The sequence below is a fragment of the Elgaria multicarinata genome, chromosome 15, assembly GCF_023053635.1.
Source record: "Elgaria multicarinata webbii isolate HBS135686 ecotype San Diego chromosome 15, rElgMul1.1.pri, whole genome shotgun sequence".
Classification (NCBI taxonomy): domain Eukaryota; kingdom Metazoa; phylum Chordata; class Lepidosauria; order Squamata; family Anguidae; genus Elgaria; species Elgaria multicarinata.
Window position 1 is genome coordinate 4618381 of NC_086185.1, and position 5994 is coordinate 4624374.

Here is a 5994-nt window from a genome sequence, read left to right on the forward strand (position 1 = left end):
GGGACCCCTAAAGTTAATAGTAGAACTGTCTGTCAACTAGTACAGTAATCTTAGTTTAATTTCAAGAAAGCAGAATTTAAAGAGACATGTTCCCTCTCCTTCACCTCCAAAGAGTAGGAAAGAGAGGGAGAGAGATGGAACATCTACTGTGCCAGAATTTCATAAAGTCCAATCTCTGCTAATGAACAATACGTGCATTTGGGTGCACATTCACCTCACAGCATTTCTTCTAATGTAATAGATTTTTTAATCAGCCCACCTGCTGTAGAACTGAACATGTGAACTGCTGTCCTATACTGAATCAGACATTGGTCCATCTAGCTCAGCTATGGATGGGGGAACGCGCAGTGCTTGAGATTCTCTGAACATTTTCTCACCTCGCAACTCATGCCCAATTCCTATTCACACTTACAGTCACTGCTTGCTCTGTGCAAATGGAAAACTTGTGCAAGCAGCGATCAAATGGGAGATTTGTGCAAATGGCCTCATTGGTGCAACTTTCCTCCACAGACTAAAGCAGGGCTGATTCAATCCAAGGAGGAAATTTGTGCAAGATGACAAATTTGCACAAATCAAACTGGGAATCAGGAATGAGATGAGTGTGGTACATGTTTGATGATTTACAAATATTTTAGTGGACACTTGCTCATGCTAGCATTCAGAGCTTCACATGTACTGTAAGAAAAAGAACAAAATCCTCATACACCCCTAAGCTCAGCTCTACCTATACTGACTGGAAGCATTTATCCAGGATGCTTCAGTTGAGAGTCTGAACTGTACCTGGAGCCACATTCTCCCTGGGGATCCACAAGTGAAAGTAGAATCATAGAATAGTAGAGTTGGAAGGGGCCTACAAGGCCATCGAGTCCAACTCCCTGCTCAATGCAGGAATACACCCTACAGCACCCTAAAGTACTAGGAAGGGAGGAGCCAAATGGCAATTGGTCCAGGGCAGACCAATGGAGGGAGCTTTGCTGCCTTGTTTCTTACTCTCAGGCAACAAGGTGGCCAATGGCAGCTGATAGAACACTGGGAGGAGAAGACCCAGGTGGCACTGGGTTCCAGCCAAGCCAATGGAAGAGGCCTTGCTAATGCACTTTTTTCTCATTGAATTTGATTTCTAGTGCATGTGCAACAACTGTGCTCAACTAAATTTTGGGAGGTGTGTGTTTACCATCCTCATTCAGCTACATTTGCTCAATTCGCTGCATTTCAGAAGTATGCCAGTTTACCTTAGTCCTAGTTTGCATGGACAAATCCTTTCTCCCCGCCCTCCCATGCAAACTGCCACACTACAGCATGCGTGACTTTACCACATCTCCTTGAGTGCTGGATGCAAATGCCTCTCAAACACTTCCCCTTGCTTCTTACTCTTCCTGCCACTCATTGCCAATGATAGACTCCAATGGATTTTGACAAACAATTTCTACGTTGCATACGAGAGACGAGGTAAGCCTGTAATTTGGACTACTGGTGTGATTGGAAATGAACAGCGTGACAGCAGCAAGAAAAATTGAATTCTGTAATGGACTGCTTTGGGAAATCTTGTTATTCAAGCATAGGAAAGGGTTTGGTGGGAGGAAGGGGACAGGAGAAAAGGAATGAAAAAACGCCCTCCAAAATGAACCACTTAGACTCAATGTTGTCTCATATTTATTTATTTGTACATGTGTCCTCTTCCAACTCCTCTCTCTCTCTCTGGGATTGTGGGTGGAGTCATAAACATGCAAATAGTTCACTACTTCTGCTCCTCTCCCTGCAAAGCTAATCCTAAAAGCCATGGAGCCTTTGAAGGGGAATCCACTGTTACGCAATAGGTTGCCGTTGGAAAGGAAAATCAACAATACCTCACCCCGACACATGTGGTAATACTATCTGGTGATGCTCATGGATCTTTGGATCTAGGGCACAGACAATAATATAGAAACCATTCCATATGGACTTGCTACCTGAAACTGGGGTCCAAACTAAACATGGTGTCACTCACATCATTTATCCCTGCATGGTTATTTTAACACAAAGCAGGTGCAGAGTAGGAGGAAGAACTAGATAAGTTCATTTTGGAAGCTGTCCTCTACTAAGTCCATCTAGCCCAGCATTGTTGACACTGACTGGCAGCAACTCTCCATGGTTTCAGGAAGGAGATTTTCCAGCCCTACCTGGAGACTGAACTGGGGAATGCCTGCATGCTCTAATATTCAGCTATGGACCTTGGCCTAAAGATGAAATAAGAAACCAGTTGAATCTTATTTAAACAGAAGCATATGAAGCCACCTTGTACCAGGGGCTTGAAGCAGGAGTTTTTCCAGCCCTACCTAGAGATGCTGCTCAGGCCTTCTGCATGGAAATCAGGTGCTCTACCACTGAGCCCCAGCATGTATTTAACTGGTGGAGCATTGAAATTTGAAGTGAATATCCATTGATGGGCTGCTCCACTCTGAATGTTGAAGCAGCTCCATTGCTCCACTTCATCAAAGCTTTGTCGAAGATGTGCTCCATTTTTGGATAACCACTCTATTCTAGTCAAGTGGAATTAACAAAAGTGTTTACAGCTCCATCATTTTTAAAGATAAAAAGCTTAGTATTCTGATAGCTCTTAAGTAGAGCTTTAGCTATGCCAAGTTGGGGGCAGATCTGTTCATCCATTGATTTTTAGAATTCTTTTAAAGTTCGAGGTATAAAAACACACACATCATTTTTAAAGGTAAAGAGCTGGAACTTTCAGCATCTTACAAATATTAGGCGTTTGGATGAGGGGCTATTTTGATCAGAACTATAACAGGGTTTAAGTCTCCTTTCATCCCTGACCTGGTTCTTAATCTGACATGCTCTCCTCTGTACTAGCTATTGGTTAACTGAGAAGAAAATGAAAAGTGAGGGGGGGAAATACTGTGAATAACTTCAGATTTAGTTTGGTATGATAAATGACAGGCATTTCAGGACCAAACAGCTGCTTTCCTAAAAAAAAGAAAAAGAAAAAAGTGGTCTTATTAGCTTTTTTGGGGAAAGAAAAAAAGAAGAAGAAAAGAAAAAAGAAGAAAACTCTATGAGGAGTTCAAAAAAAGGAAAAACTGAAAGGAAATATTATGGAGACACATCAATGTGAGAACTGACAGTCTGTCCAACCGAAAGGTAAAATAAAAATAAAAATGCATGACCCCATCAGTACAGGAACCACGCCTGCAAGCTGAGGCTAGAAATAGATCAAAACCTTTGTCAAATGATCAAAGCGATCTCAGAACGAGAATGCCATTCATTTAACCAGCACATTCCTAAACCGGCAATCTTTAGCTATTTGTAGCAGATGAAAATCTTGGTAAAAGCTTGTAGCGGCCCAAATTGCAGATCGTTTTTTGTTCAGCTGAAACGCACCAGAAAGGGTGAAGAAAAGACTTTTTTGCTTTGTTGCTGGCATGCTTTATTGCTTTTGACATGTCAGTGTGTTTTTCCCAACCTGCTCACCTAATAACAATGTCACTGTGAAGACAAGAAGGAACAAAACGGTTTCCCCCCCCCTTTGTTTTTTAAACCACTACAACAACCACAACTAAACATGAAAATCTGATAATGAAAGAATGGTGGTGAGTAAAAATGGGACATGATTATTAGGATAGTATGGCATCTCCATTCAATCTGACTTCTAAATGTTGCACTTCTGTTTAGTATCCATACTCAAAAAATGTGATGCACGAAACTATCAATGGCTAGATGCAACCTTCAGGAAACAGAGGAAGCATGTCTCTACCATTTGCTGGGGAACATCAGTGGGACAGGGTTAATGCCCTCAAGTCCTGCCTATGGATTCATAGAATCACGGAATCAGAGAATAGTAGAGTTAGAAGGGTCTATAAGGCCACTGAGTCAAAGCCCCTGCTCAATGCATCCCACAAGCATCTGGTGAGCCACTGCAAGAAACAGAATCCTGGTCTTCAGCATGTATGGATTAAGTTTCACAGATTGTCAAGTGTCTTTTATTCCAATGTCTGCTCATTGATGGAATATATATATATATATATATATATATATATATATATATATATCAGAATTTTGTTCTAATGTAGCACTAATGCACTAAATTATTGCTAATGCACACTTGTGTTAATGCAGTTAAGCAGTCATTCAAATTAGCACTAATGCGAACTTGTGCAAATTCACCTCCCCCACCCCATGAAAAACTGGTCTGCAAGTCAGAAGAATCTGCATGACTTGGAGAAGCTGGACAACACTGGAATCCACAAGTCAGCTTCATAGAAATCTGAATTCATTTGAATCTATTCCAAATTTTTCTGACTTCGCTAGCTGGCCTACATGGGTCTTTGCTCTGATCCAGCGTGGCTCTTCTGAAATCCTTAAGCTCAACACATACCACCAGTCATGTATTGTGGCTTGATACTCATTAGTTTTGACACCTGCCAGAGGTCAGCACTAGACAAATGACAGGAGATATGTGATCTTTTCTCATTTTTTTAAAAGGGAAATGCAATTCTAGTGCAGGGGGATTCAAACTGAGGCACTGGGGAAGGAGTTTTAGGCAGGATCTACGCTGCTTTATATTGGTTTATAACAGTAGTGACAACTGTTTAGGCCCAGGACACACTACATAATACAGTTTTCAAAACATTTTCAAAGTGTTATATCCTGCTCGGTGTAGATCTGGCCCTGGTTCTTAAGCTTTCCCCCAATATGAAACTCTCCACTGTTGCTATAGCAAGAGCAAGGAAATTACACACACACACACACACACACCCATGAAGAAGAGATGCAGTCAATGCACCCTTCTTGCAAGGTAGGCCTGGGCCAAACACCCAGTCAACCCAGTCACCCACCTACCTCCAGACAGCCAACACTGGACTTAATCCAGCAAGTGCCCTCAAAAGAAACACACTGTTAAGGCTTAACACAAGTTTATTAAAATAATTAAGACTTTAAGTGGAGGTAAGAATTTAAGAAGGGGAAGAAGGGGAGGAATGAAAAGCAATAAAACCATAAAAGCTTAAAAGGACATCAAACCCTTAATTTCAGGAATACGGCTTCTGCTTTTCCAGGGTAATCAGATAGAAAACAGTTCCCTCCTGGAGACGGAGGCCTCCTTCCCCAGCCAGGTGAATGCACAGTCGGTGTCTTGCAAGTTCCAGGAGACAAAAACCTCAGACTACTAATCCTTCTTTATCCCTGCAGCTCAGACCGATGGGGCCTGATTCCACCAATCTGCCTCAAATTACTCCTCGGGCTCCACCCCTCCCTCCTGAGAGGAGTGTTCCCACCATTTCCATAGGCTATTTTTAAACCTACAGCACCTGGTATTCCCAGGCAGTCTCCCATCCAAGTACCAACCAGGCCTGACCCTGCTTAGCTTCCGAGATCACACAAGATCGGGCATGTTCAAGGTAGTATGGAGCTAGGCACCAAGGCTCCCAAGAAGTTTCATAATGGGGAGCCGAAGATTTATTTATTTTTATTTATTTATTTATTACATCTTTATACCGCCCAATAGCCGAAGCTCTCTGGGCGGTTCACAAAAAGATTTCGTTCTGGTATATGTACTGATCTAGTTCCCCACTCACGAGTTCTTAATGTATGTTAATGTGATTTTTCTATATTATCCATTTTTAACTTACTTAACTTATTTATTTTAGCTTATCTTTTTACTTGTTTTTATTATGTCGATAAGTGATGGCTTATCTCTTTTGGCAATAAAGATTTCATTCATTCATAACAGCCCAGGTGTGTTTATCCATGAAGGCTAACTGCCACTGAAAACAGCCTTGTGAAGGAGGCTGTAGCCATCTTCCCACATTCTTCCCACACTCCATTTTAAGAAGTTTTTGAAAGCCGCTACCTAGAGTTGTGATCCTGATCTTAATTTCCCACTCCCAGTAACTGCTTATTATCCCTTGTTTGCCATGATCATCTTTAATATAACAAATGTATCCCTTCGTTTATTAGGTTTGGTACTTGTGAGTTTAACCAGTACACATATTTTATTTATTTTAT

General features: G+C 41.5%; 1 pseudogene; it reads right to left on the reverse strand.

The window, feature by feature from the left end:
* Positions 1–5285: 5285 nt before the first annotated feature.
* Positions 5286–5404, reverse strand: LOC134409414 (5S ribosomal RNA; annotated as a pseudogene).
* Positions 5405–5994: the final 590 nt, after the last annotated feature.